General features: G+C 37.1%; 1 protein-coding gene across 6 annotated transcripts in view; it reads right to left on the reverse strand.

Annotated features, from left to right (window-relative positions):
* Positions 1–14638, reverse strand: part of FHIT (fragile histidine triad diadenosine triphosphatase) — a 1520982-nt gene that overhangs the window by 930274 nt on the left and 576070 nt on the right. The gene's annotated exons all lie outside the window — the stretch shown is intronic.

A 14638-nucleotide genomic window follows, 5' to 3' on the forward strand; every position in this document is an offset into this window, starting at 1 on the left:
TCATGTAGTCTATTCCAGAGCAAGGAATTTGCAATGTTGGAGTAAGAGACCTAAGAGGACCTTAGAGATCACCCCATTCAGCACCCTCATTTTTCACAAGAGAAAGCCCAGACCAGTCATCAAGTGAGCTAGCCAGGACTAAAGCCGAGGGTCTGGCAGTCAGTCCACTGTTTATCACTTCAGTTCTAATTCCATTCAAGACACAGCTGTAGCTTCCCCCTTTTGGAGAATCTGAATATTCCTTTAGCTAATGCTAAAATAAATCAGACTTTCGACATCTGATGTGACACACAGAGAGAAAAAGGCAGCAAATCTAACACAGTGTACCAGTTAGCTTTTACAAATGCATGAGAAATACTTTCAATAACGGAAAACACTACGAATACTACTTTATGCAATCGACATTTGCTTCTGTGATAGAAAAGGGAAAAAGTTCAGGGAAAGAAAACTACACGGGTCATCTGGTGATGTTTTTAAAAGGTTTACTTTCAGAGGCCCATAATTTAAAGTGTTTTTCTTTTTCTTCTATCAAAACCAAACACAGTTACTAGAAAACTTCTGAAAAATGCAACAAAATGTTAAGAAGCAAAAAAAGAAAACATCTCACATAATTCAGCCAACAAAAAACAACCACAGTTAAAATGTTGGTGTAGTTCCTTCTAGGTTTTCTTCCTTTTTGAATGGTTGAGCACTTTATATATATACCATTTCCAAGTTCTGTTTAGTTTTTTACCTAAATTATACCTAAGCATTTTAAGAATTCATTAAAAACTATTTATAGGCCGGGCGCGGTGGCTCAAGCCTGTAATCCCAGCACTTTGGGAGGCCGAGACGGGGGGATCACGAGGTCAGGAGATCGAGACCATCCTGGCTAACACGGTGAAACCCCGTCTCTACTAAAAAATACAAAAAAACTAGCCGGGCGAGGTGGTGGGCGCCTGTAGTCCCAGCTACTTGGGAGGCTGAGGCAGGAGAATGGCGTGAACCCGGGAGGCAGAGCTTGCAGTGAGCTGAGATCCGGCCACTGCACTCCAGCCCCAGCGACAGAGTGAGACTCTGTCTCAAAAAAAAACAAAAACAAAAACAAAAAAAACTATTTATAAACATTATTTAATATATGAATAATATTCCATGGCATAGATGTTCCAAAGTTTATTTTTTTCTTTATGCATGTCATTTAGTGTTTTTCTTTTATACATAATGCTATAATGAGCATTGTAAGAAATCCATCTTGATCTCAATTTCTGATTAGTTTCTTGTCTTAAATTCCTAAAATGGGGAATTGCCGGGTTAAATACTATGAGCATTTTAAATTACCAGATAGTTTATAACAAATTTTGTTGTTCCTACCAAAAGTACATAGAAGTACCCATTTTATAATCTTTTTTCAGTAAAAAGTATTTTTAAACCTTTATTAATTTTACAGGTGACAAAATTAAAATTAAAATTTATTTTAATTTGAATCTTTATTATTGAAAAATTCCATATACCCATTGGCCATTGTGTTTCTCCTTTGGCAGATCTACTCTTGAGGTCTTGGCCCATTTACTGACTGAGAAAAAAGGAAAGCATTTTGATAGATCCAGTCTTTTTTTTCAATACGTAGATAAATAATGAATTTTTTAAATAAATTAATAACCTTATTTAATTCACTAAAGCTTAAGAAACACAAACTCCTGGCCTGATCAGTTGGAGGCTGTAGAAAAAAGAGCAGAACACACTTTTTTTCCAAGTGTATTTTGTATAAGCTCTATCTAATCAATGAAATGTTCCTGCAACTTTCTGCGTCTGCTCATTCCAAGCATCAGATTAACAAACGGTTGACATAAAATGAAGAGCCACATGCTATTTCTTTGGCATGTAGCATATAAAAATCACAAACTCTCTCTTTAAAAGTGGAGTGTTCTGGTTCACACTGGTCCACTGAGCAAACCTATTCACTGCATTTCCCACTCAAAGTACTTTCTAAATGATACTAAAGAAATGCAAAAGTGCAAACTCATAACCACAAAGAGAATGGGAAGAAGCCATTAGAGGATGAATGATTTGAATAAAAGTCTGTTGACTTCTGAACCACAGCAAAGGAAACCACAGCCTAAAAGGGGATTGCGGCAAAGGAGGGCCAACCTGCCTGATTATTCCAGAAAGAATCGGGCCTCAGACACAGGATGGAAGAGATTGGTGGGGCTGAAAAAGAGGATTAATTACAGGTCAGGATGTATATGTAACGACCACCTTTCATCCTGGCTCTCCATGTGGACTAGCCTGAGGCCAAGCACCAGTTTCAAGGCAATAAAAAAGTGTCTGGGGAGAACCAGGACAGTTATCATTAGTGTTAAAACCTCACTCTAGGCCAGGCGTGGTAGTTCATGTCTGTAATCCCAGCACTTGGGAAAGCCAAGGCAGGCGGATCACTTGAGGTTAGGAGTTCGAGACCAGCCTGGTCAAAATGGTGAAGCCCCATCTCTACTAAAAATACAAAAAGTAGGGCCAGGTGTGGTGGCTGACGCCTATAATCCCAGCACTTTGGGAGTGGCAGACAGGTGGATCATGAGGTCAGGATATCGAGACCATCCTGGCTAACACGATGAAACCCCGTCTCTACTAAAAATACAAAAAATTAGCTGGGCGTGGTGGCGGGCGTCTGTAGTCCTAGAGACTCAGGAGGCTGAGGCAGGAGAACGGTGTGAACCTGGGAGGCAGAGCTTGCAGTGAGCTGAGATCACGCCACTGCACTCCAGCCTGGGCGACAGAGTGAGACTCCATCTCAAAAAAACAAAAACAATACAAAAAAGTACCCGAGCGTGGTGGCAGGTGCCTGTAATCCTAGCTACTCGGGAGGCTGAGGGAGGAGAATTGCTTGAACCTGGGAGGCAGAACTTGCAGCAAGCCAAGACGACAGCATTACACTCCAGCCTGGGCAACAGAGTGAAAGTTCATCTCAAAAACAAACAAACAAGGCCGGGCGCGGTGGCTCAAGCCTGTAATCCCAGCACTTTGTGAGGCCGAGACGGGCGGATCACGAGGTCAGGAGATCAAGACCATCCTGACTAACACGGTGAAACCCCGACTCTACTAAAAAAATGCAAAAAACCAGCCAGGCGAAGTGGCGGGCGCCTGTGGTCCCAGCTACCCGGGAGGCTGAGGCAGGAGAATGGCGTAAACCCGGGAGGCGGAGCTTGCAGTGAGCTGAGATCCGGCCACTGCACTCCAGCCTGGGCGACAGAGCGAGACTCCGTCTCAAAAAAAAAAAAAAAAAAAAAAAAAAAAAAAAACAAACCTTACTCTAGCACATTGAGATCCCCCAGTTCCCATGCACACACCCTAAACTGAAACTCTTCAAGCTTGCTATTCACAAGACCCACCCGCTTAAAAATAGACCCCAACAATAGCCTTCTTATTGCCTCATTCTTTCACACACACACCACAGATCACCAGAAATTTAATATGACAAGAAAGTCTACCACAGAAAAGAAAATGAGAAAGTAAAACAACAGAAAACATGACACTGGAGAAAACAGTTTAGGGGAAAGACACAAACTTTAAAAATAAAATCTAGTTAATATCATCAAGAAAGATTTGAGGAGATTTGGTAACTGCAAAACAAAAACGGTTCTATTAAAAAGGAATAATCAGATAAGAAAGAGCTCTTTGGAATTATATAAATGCATAAATAAAAAAATTCAATAGAAAGTTTGGAGGCAAAGTTGGAAAAAATCTCCTAGACCAAGTACAGAAATAAGTGAGAAAAAAATAAAATATATAGATGAACAATTCAGGAGGTCTAAGGATGATTAATGGAATTTTCACAGTAAGAAAAAAAGAAACTGGAGTGGAGGGAATTATCAAAGAGATTACATTAGAAAATTCCCCAGAGTTAAAGGGAAAGATGAATGTTCAAAGTATAGGAATCTACTTGATACCAAGAAGAATTAACTGTAAAGTGATAGAAAAATGAAATTCCTAACAACTTCCTGAATAGTGAAATAAAAGAAGGTAGCCTACAAAATAAGAAAGAATCAGAGTAGCGTCAGACTTAGCAGCAGCAGGATTGCATACTAAAAGACAGGGAAAAGGATTTTCAACAAAGAGGTCTATACCCAAACTATCAATTGTGTTTTGAGGGCAAAATAAAAAATTCTAAACCTGCAGGGATGCAGAAAGTTTACCTCCCATTCACCCTGATATGGTTTGAATATTTGTTCCTGCCCAAATTTCGTCAAAATGTAATCCCCATGCTGGAGGGAGGGCCTGGTGGGAGGTGTTTGGATCATGGGACAGATCCCTCATGAATGGCTTGGGCTATTTCCTTGGTGACAAGTGAGCTATTGCTCTGAGATCATGTGAGATCTGGTGGTTTAAAATTGTGTAGCAACTCGCTTCCCTACTCTCTCTCTCCTATCTTTGCTTCATTATGTGCCTACTTCCCCTTCCCCTTCTGCCATAATTGTAAGCTTCCTGAGGCCTCCCCAGAAGCCGAGCCAGCACCATGCTTCCTGTAAAACCTGCAGAACCATGAGCCAATTAAACCTCTTTTCTTTATAAATTACCCAGTCTCAGGTATTTCTTTATAGGAAAGCAAAAATGGTCTAATACACACCCTTTCTTAGGAAGCTAATAGCAAAATCAGAAGGCAAATTAGAAAAGAAAGAAAATTCATTCGAACCAGCAAACAGTGACTCCAACCCTGGAGAGCAATGGGCACGTCTCATTACGATTCTACACAGCATGTCTACAGAGCAACCTGTTCAAATGGGAGCAAAATGGAGGTCTATAAGAGACAGGACTAATATAACAAAGAGTGTAATCATTAGCTTGAAAAAACTTGAAGATATTATTGAGGTATATACTCAGAAAAGGCAATAGGACATCAGAAATTCCAGCAAAAACAAACAAAAATAACTTTATTAGAAAAACTTGAAATATATATTACAGAAACTAAAAGGTGGAATAATTTTGATAAAATGATTTAAAGGAAGAGAACCCATTTGAACCTGATTCTAGACACAATCTTTGAGTATCACAGGAATTGAGACAGAGACCATGTGGGGCTGCACTAAATAATTTAGCAAAATCTTAATTGTGCAAATATTTTCATTATTTCCAACTTTGGAAAAATCACAAAGAAAGACCACTCTGGTGACAGAGCAAATGTAAATTAAATTTGACAATGCAAAAGTAATGGTATATAGCTGACTGAGAATGGAAAGTGGAAGGGAAAGAAGACCAGTGAAGAAAAGGGTATTGAGTGCCCATATCTCATCCTGTGATATGTGGAGGCAAGAGACACAGACTAGATTGATGCACCAATCAGGGGAGGTATAAATACAATTTAGAAGTGGCAAGCCCAATAGAAGTTGAGAATGATGTCATGTTATGGTGGGAGCATGTGAAAAGGTTAGTGTAAGTTAGTGTAAGCCAAATACTTCCTGTCTTTGGAAGAAAATCAGTTGATAACATAAAAAATAAATAAGTGTTAACTAGCAATATGGAAGTAAAACAAGGAATGTTGAAAAGTGATTGCATTTAGGGAGCTCAGGTGGAGGTGGGAAGGGTGGGATTGGAAACTATTACTTTCCACTGTAGGTGTTTCAAAACCATTTGATTTTTAAGTACGTGCTGATTTTTACTTTCATAAAAAAGAACTCCAAGATATTATAAAAAGAGCAAGTATATTGTTACAAGCTCTTTTACTAAAAACAACAATACATAATGGAGCCTGTATGAAATACTGTCTTCTAAGCCGCTGGACAACTCTGGAGGAATAGTGAATAAAGTATAACTGGATTTATTTATAACAAGGAGAGAGCAAATGCAGTGTACGGAAATGAGACACATCATTTTATCTCGACAGAACAATTAAGCTTTCATTAGGGCTTAATGACAGGAGGACATTTGGGGGTTTGGAGGGTAAGCACATCACCTTCATTATCAAATCAAAGATTATCCAGTATCAAGAGGAACTGTATTTATTTATTCTGTATTCTCCTCAAACTCCCCACCCCAAGCTTTGTCATGACCCTAGATAAAGATGGGAATTGAACAAAAAGTTCCCTAGTGCTAATTGCATATTCTTTCATATCCCCAAGATTGCTGTCTCCTAGCCAATTCATATTAATATCACAGAAAGCAGACAGCAAGTGTATATTTCAATACACAGCTAGGTACATTTCCCAGAATGTATTTTTGAAGGGGTTAGTTGTTGGAAGGTTGGCAAGACACTAGTGACTCCATGTTTTGGCTACTATGCCTTTCTGTCCTGAAAGCCTGGTGTCCATGTCATTTAGAACAGCCTGGGTAAACTTATTACTGCACCCTGTGTTCACAGAAAAGGTTGGTTCTGAGTTCAATTACAATCCCTAGCAGTTTAAATGATAGCTGCTGTGCTATAATCTAAAATAAATTGCTTTTCTCAAGAAGCCATGTAAGCCTTCCCACTGCAACTTAGCAGAGCTGCTAGTTTTATCTCATCTGAAACTCAAGCAGGGTACAAAAACAGGACCTCTGAACTCCTGTTTTTACCTCAAATGTCATTCTTCTACACTTCTGGGGCTCTCTGTTCCCCCCAAATTCCTATCCCAGAACTAGATTTATGAGAAAGCAACAGTGTTTTCATTTTTTAATGCAAATCATCATTTTGTGTTTGTTGTTTTGTATACAAGCTGCACACTTTGCCTGGGCTCTTTTGAAAGAACTCTATTACTGGGGACAAGATTTGTTCTTCCTGTTCCCACAGCTAGAAGGCTTACCTGCTACTATGGGCCAAGATAGCAAGTGTGAGGATGTCCGCACCCAAATGAATTGGGGCACCTCTACAGACTCTCCATTCAAACTCATATCCTTCCCCTCTCTCCAAAGGGAATGGAGGAAAAGGAAGCAAACTTGTCAAGCGCTCAATATGTGAAATGATAATTCTGGCTTTCTCCACCCTCCATCTCCCCGGGAGTTTTTCCCAAAGGTCCCATTGGCCCAAGCTCAAGCCTCAGCACTCCTCTAAAGGAGATGCTTGTGGATCCCTTTGATGCCTTTCCACAAAGGCAATTAGAAGGGTTTCCAGCACTAACTATGTACATTCTTTCAGATTTAACAAGGCAACTTAATTAACACTGCTGTTTTTCTGCTAGTCAACAAGAGAAAATTGTCCTTTCAAGAGATTTTGCACATTGACAAAAATAATCCAGTAATACTTTTCCCTTTCAAATGGTTTTCTTCTATTGAGATTGAAAGAGGTTGGTTTGCAGAGTGCTATATGGTGTGTGCTCAGCAGCATTTTTCTGAAAGGGAATTTTTTTATGTTCACAAAAAAAAAAAACAACCAGGAAAAATAAAAGCCAAATGAATACTTTAAACAAATTCAAACTCAAACTTAGAGCCACTCAGAAGGCAAGGAAGTCCTATTTCTTTTTATAACATACATGCAACCATGCCACAGGAGGATATGAAATGTAGCTCATGAATTATGTCCATCCCCAAGCTCTCTTGGAGCTATAATAATTAGAAAGAGACAAAGCGCTTGTTCTCAACCAGTGTCCCTAGGAGGCACTAGGAAATGGAGGGGGTGAGGACATTTCTTTGATGTCTCAGCAATTGGAGGGCAAAACTGACATCTAGAGAGTTCTCAAAATGTTGCTAAAAGTTCTGTAGTGTGTTATTACCACATGGCAAAGAATTTTCCTGCCCAGAATGCCAATAGATCCCCCTTGGGAAACACTGACCTCAGTTGGGAGGATGTCAATGCTGCACTAAGGCAAAATGAGCTCGTTGTCCTGGGTCCTTCATTTTCTCATTTTGCAAACCCAGGTGTCTGGCAGATAGTCAATGACTAAAGGAATCATCTAGTGGTGAAATGATGGTAAGTCACTTATCCATTCAATAAATATGTATTAAGTACCATCTGTGTACAGTGAAATTACAGCTATTGACCAAGAGTCTCTCCTTGACCAAACTTTAATCAGGCTCCTCTGATTCTCTCCCTAATCAGGCCTTAACTTTTGGATTTCTGTGTCTTTCTCTGTATTGCCCAATTTTAGCAAGAATCCTCTTAGACTGGTTTATCCAGAATACTTCATCTTCAATATCTGAATACCCTCAATATCTGATCAGATTCCATATCCACCACCATTCCTTAGGTGGTTCTAATCACATGGCCTGCCTTTAGGTACATTTTACAACAATGTATCCAATTTTCCTGATCCAATTTTTTTGCATCCTTGCCAGCATTTGGCGTTATTGTTATTTTTTTTTTTCAATTTTTTGTGGTAAAATATACATAACATAAAATTTAGCATCTTAACCATTTTAAGTGTACATTTCAGTGGTATTAAGTACATTCATACTGTTTACAACCATCACCACCTATCCATCTCCAGAACTCTTCATCTTGCAAAACTGAAACTCTACACCATTTAACAACTCTCAATTCCTACTTCTCCTCAGCCCCTAGCCACCATTCTACTTTCTGTCTCTACCATTTTGAATACTAAAGGCACCACAAATAGATGAAATCATACAGGATTTGTCTTTGTGTGATTGTCTTATTTCACTTAGCATAATGTCTTCAAGTTTCAATCATGTTGTAGCATATGTCAGAATTCACTTCCTTTTTAAGGCTGACTGATAAGGAGGGACTTCCTTCTGTCCCATTTTGCTATTGATTTTCTATATACCTTACAGTTTTTTTTTTTCTGTCCCTCATTTCCTGTCTTCTTTTGCGGTTAGTTTATTTTTTGTAATGAAACATTTAAATTCCTTTCTCATTTCCCTTTGTGTATATTCTGTATCTATTTTCTTTATACTTATCATGGGGATTATATTTAATACCCTAAAGTTATCGATTCTAATTTGGAATTATATCAGCTTAACTTTAATAACATACAAAAACTTTGCTCCTCTACTTCTCTGTCCCCCCTTCTTTAAAGTATTGATGACAAAAAATTATACCTTCGTGCAATATGCTCCAGAATATAAACTAACATTTTAAAAGATGTATTAGCTTCTTAAATTCTGTAGAAAACGAAATGTGGAGTTACAAACCAAAGTTACAATAATACTAGCTTTTAGGCTAATAATTTAAAAAAATTAGTCTCATATCATGTAGAAAAAAATGGAGTTAACAAAACATTATTACAATAATACTGGCTTTTATAATCGCCCATGTTTTTACCTTTACTGAGAACTTTATTTCTTAACTAAGATTCAAGTTACTATTAGTGTCCTTTCATTTTAACCTGTAGAACTCATTTTAGCATTTCTTACAGAGCATGCGTAGTGGTAATAAACTTCCTCAGCTTGGGTTTTTTTTTTTTAATATGAGAATGCCTTAATTTCTTACTCACTTTTGAAGGACAATTTGCCGAATGTAGGATTCTTGGTTGACAGGTGTGTTTTTGTTTGTTTGTTTGTTTGTTTCTGTAGCCCTTTGAATATGTCAGCCCATTGCATTCTGGACTCCTACATTTCTGACAATAATTCTGATAATCATTTTGAGGATCCCTTCTGTGTAATAAGTTGCTTCTCTCGTGTTGTTTTCAAGATTCTCTCTTTGTTTTTCAGTAGTTTAAGTAGAATGTGTCTTGTGTCTTGGGGTGAATCTCTTTGAGTTCATCGTATTTGGAATTCATTGAGCTTCTTGGATTTTTATGTTTATGTCTTGAATCAGATTTGGGAAGCTTTTGACCATTATGTCTTCAAATAATCTCTCTATTCTTCCTCTCTCTTCTTAAGCTTTTGAACTCCCACAATGGATATGTTGGTCTGCTTGATGGTGTCCAGCAGCTCTTTTCCTTTTTCTTCAATATTTTTTCTTTCTGTTCCTAAGACTCATAATTTCCTTTGTCCTGTCTTCCAGTTCACTGACTCTTTCTTCTACCTGTTCAAATATGCCTTTGAATATCTCCAGTGAATTTTTCATTTCAGTTATTATACTTTTCAACTGAAAAATTTCTCTTGTTTTCTTTTTACTTTTTCTAAATCTCTGTATTATTATTGCTATTTAGTTCACACATCATTTGTTTTTTACTTTTTCCACATCTTTTAGGTTTTTGAGCATCTTTAAGATGCTTGCTTTAGACTTTTTGTCTAATAGATCCACAATTATAACTTTTTCAGGGACAGACCTTGTTGGTTCATTTTCTTTCCTGTGATTGCACCATACTTGCCTGTTTCTTTTTATGTGCTGTGATTTTGTTGTCGTTATTGTTGAAAACTGGACATTTAAATATAATAATGTGATAACTGCTTTTGTAATTGTTGTTGGTTGTCTCTGTGCTGAGGATAAACCTGAGATGTAAACTTAAGTCCTTCTCACATCTTTTGTGAGCCTGCATCTTTCTCTAGGTATGAGCAGTGACTTTCTAATTTCCCATGTATATGTGGCTGCTTTAAATGTACTAGTCTTTAATGTCTGGCTCCAAAAAAAAAGGGAAAAGAAAAAAAAATGAAAACAAAAGGAAAAGAGTGCTAGCTCTTTAAATCCCCGGAAGTCATTTCAGCTGGAGAAAGGACTTGCAAAAACGGAAGGAAATGCAACAACAATGGCCACTGTCCCTATCTGCACCTTTGTAATTCAGAAGCAACAATTATCAGAGAACAGATTCCTGATTTTTGAATGACAGTAGCCTTTTTGCACACCCTGTCTCCCATAAACTGTGTGCAGGCTGCTCCTGGAATCCATGTAAGGCTGCCTGCCATTGGTTGTGAGTAGGGTATGAGTAACTGATACTATTCTAAGAGCTAAAATCGACCACAGTTAAGAGCAATTTACTGTCCAAGCCTTCTCTTGGAAATTAAAAGCCTTCAACAGACTCTAGAATTCTAAAATAGTTACATCAGACAGATTATGCCATGCAGTTGTTCTCTAGGTGAGGAGATAGATTCCTGGTGCTTTCTACTTTTTGATCTTCCCAGAATCCCCTCCTTATCAATTTTTTTTTATTTTAGCCATTTTAATAGATGTGTAATGATATCTCATTGTGGTTTCTATTTGCATTTCTCTGATGGCTAATGGTGTGGAATATCTTTTAGTGTGCTCATTTGCCATCTGCCATTCTCTTTGGTGAAATGTCTCTTCATGTCTTTTGCCCATTTTCTAATTGGACTGTTTGGGTTTTTTTTACTCTTGAATTTTCAGAGTTCTTTATGTATTGTAGATACTAGTTCTTTGTATAATATGTGGTTTGCAGATATTTCCAACTAGCCTGTAACTTAACTTTTCATTCTTTGTAGTTGGGCTTTCACAAAGCAAAAGTTTTAATGTTGATGAAGTTCGATCTAGCAATTTTCCTTTTGTGGATTATGCCTTTGGTGTTAAATCTAAGGACACTTTGGTTTTTTTAATTTTAATTTTTTATTTCTATAGGTTTTGGAAAAATAGGTGGTGTTTGGTTACATGAATAGGCTCTTTAGCTGTGGTTTCTGAGATTCTGGTGCACCCATCACCCAAACAGTATACACTGTATCCAGTTTGTCATCTTTTATCCCTCACCGCCCTCCTCCTCACCCGAGTCTCCAAAGTCCATTGTATCATTCTTGTGCCCTTGCATCCTCATAGCTTAGCTCCTACTTATGAGTGAGAACATAGAATATTTGCTTTTCCATTCCTGAGTTACTCTACTTAGAATAATGATCTCCAGTTCCACCCAGGTCACTATGAATATCATTATTTTGTTCCTTTTTTATGGCTGAGTAGTATTCCATGGTATATATGTACCACAGTTTCTTTATCTACTCATTAATTGATGGGCATTTGGGATGGCTCCATAGTTTTGCAATAGGAAATTGTGCTACTATAAATATGTGTATGCAAGAATCTTTTTTGTATAATAACTTATTTTCCTCTGGGTAGATACCCAGTAGTGGGATTGCTGGATCAAACAGTAGTTCTACTTTTAGTTCTTTAAGAAATCTCCACACTGTTTTCCACGGAGGCTGTACTAGTTTACATTCCCATCAGCAGTGTAAAAGTGTTCCTTTTCACCACATCCCCACGAACATCTATTATTTTTTGATGTTTTGATTATGGCCATTCTTGCAGCAGTAAGGTAGTATTACATTGTGGTTTTGACTTGCATGTCCCTAATAATTAGTGATGTTGAGCATTTTTTCATATGTTTGTTGGCTATTTGTATATCTTCTTTTGACAATTGTCTATTCATGTCTTTAGCCCACTTTTTGATGGGATTGTTTTTTTCTTGCTAATTTATTTGAGTTCCTTATAGATTCTGGATATTGGTCCTCTGTCAGGATGTATAAATGGTGAAGATTTTCTCCCATCTGTGGGTTGTCTGTTTACTGACTGTTTCTTTTGCTGTGCAGAAGCTTTTTAGTTTAATTAAGTCCTATCTATTTATCTCTGTTTTTGCTTTTTGGTTGTTAGTCATGAAGTCTTTGCCTAAGCCAATATCTAGAAGAGTTTTTCCAATGTTATCTTCTAGAATTTTTATGGTTTCAGGTCTTAGATTTAAGTCTTTGATCCATCTTGAGTTGATTTTTGTATAAAGTGAGAGATGAGGATCCAGTTTCATTCTTCTACATGTGGCTTGCCAGTTATCCCAGCACCATTTGTGGAATAGGGTGTCCATTCCCCACGTTATGTTTTTGTTTGCTTTGTTGATGATCAGTTGGCTGTAAGTATTTGGCTTCATTTCTGGGTCTCTATTCTGTTCCATTTGTCTCTGTGTCTATTTTTATACTAGTACCCTGCTGTTTTGGTGACTACGGCCTTATAGTATAGTTTGAAGTAGGGTAATGAGAAGCCTCCAGATTTGTTCTTTTTGCTTAGTCTTGCTTTGGCTTTGTGGGCTCTTTTTTGGTTCCATATGAATTTTTGGATTCTTTTTTCTAGTTCTATGAAGAATGATGGTGGTATTTTGATGAAAATTGCCTTGAATTTGTAGATTTCTTTAGGCAATACGGGCATTTTCACAATATTGATTCTATCCAACCTTGAACATGGGATGTGATTCTATTTGTTTGTGTCATCTATGATTTCTTTCAGTAGTGTTTTGTAGTTTTCCTTGTAGAGGTCTTTCACCTCCTTGGTTAGGTATATTTCTAACTATTTTATTTAAGAACATTTTGCCTTGCCTTACATCCAGAGATTTTCTCCTATGTTTATTTTTTAAATTTTTATTATTTTACATTTAATTCTATGATCCACTTTGAATTAATTTTTGCATGAAGGTATGAGATTTAGATCAATGTTCATTTGTTTTTTCCAATGGGTGTCTAAGGCACTAGCACCATTTGTTGAAAGGCTGGACTTCCTTCAATAAATTGCTTTTGTATCTTTGTCAAAAATCATTTGAGCATATTTATGGATGTCTATTTCTGGGTCCTCTGTTCTGTTTCATTTTGTATATTCTTCTGCCAAAATCATGTTGGCTTGATTACTACAGTTATATAACCTTAATATTGGGTGGAGTGATATATATACACATATATATGTAGCTATATATAGCCTTAATATTGGGTGGAGTGATTCTTCCCACTTTATTTTATGTCAACATTGTTTTAGCTATTGTAGGTCCTGTGCATTTCCATATAAATTTAGATCAAATAAGCTTGCTAGAATTTTGTTAGAAATTTAATTACTCAAAGATCAATTTGGGCAGAACTGACGTCTTTACTATGTTGAGGCTTCTAAGTCTCTACTCACTTAAGTTTTTAATTTCTTTCATCAGCATTTTGTAATTTCACAATATAAACTCTGTACCTGTTTTATTTATTTATTTATTTATTTATTTATTTATTTATTTATTTATTTCTGAGACAGAGTTTAACTCTTGCTGCCCAGGCTGGAGTGCAGTGGTACAATCTTAGCTCACTGCAACCTCCACCTCCTGGGTTCAAGCAATTCTCCTGCCTCAGCCTCCTGAGTAGCTGGGATTACAAGCATGCACCACCATGCCTGGCTAATTTTTTGTATTTTTAGAAGAAAGGTGGTTTCATCATGTTGGTCAGGCTGGTCTCAAACTCCTGACCTCAGGTGATCTACCCGCCTCAGCCTCTCAAAGTGCAGGGATTATAGGTGTGAGCCACTGCACCCGGCCTCTGTGCCTGTTTTATTAAATGTATATACCTAAATCTTTTATTTTCTTTGGAACTATTGTAATTGATACAGTGTTTTTGATTTTGGCACCTGCACTTTCTTTGTTAGCATGTAAAAATAAGATTAATTATTGTATGTATCCTGCACCCTTGCTGAACTCACTTGTTCTAGGAGTTTTGTTGTTGTAGATTTCTAGGGATTATATAGGTAAATAATCATACTATCTACAAATAGAGATTTATTTCATTTATTTCCAAACTGCATGCCTTCTATTTTCTTTTCTTGCCTTATTGTTTTGGCTAGACTTTCCAGTACTAGTTGAATAAAAGTTGTGACAGTGAACTTCCTGGCCTTGTTTCTAATCTCAAGGATGCTCTTTAACAAGCTGAGATAATTCATCACTATTTCTAAATTGCTGAGAATTTTTATTATAAATGGATGTTGGATTTTGTCAGATGCCTTTTTATATGATGATATTATTTACTTTATTTTATTTTTAATTTCTTCCAGTGTTTTCTCAATGAATTTTCTTCTGTAGCTTGTTTCTATGGTATATTACGTTAATTAATTTTAAATTGTTGAACCAACCTT

This window comes from Rhinopithecus roxellana, chromosome 1 (assembly GCF_007565055.1).
Source record: "Rhinopithecus roxellana isolate Shanxi Qingling chromosome 1, ASM756505v1, whole genome shotgun sequence".
Classification (NCBI taxonomy): Eukaryota; Metazoa; Chordata; class Mammalia; order Primates; family Cercopithecidae; genus Rhinopithecus; species Rhinopithecus roxellana.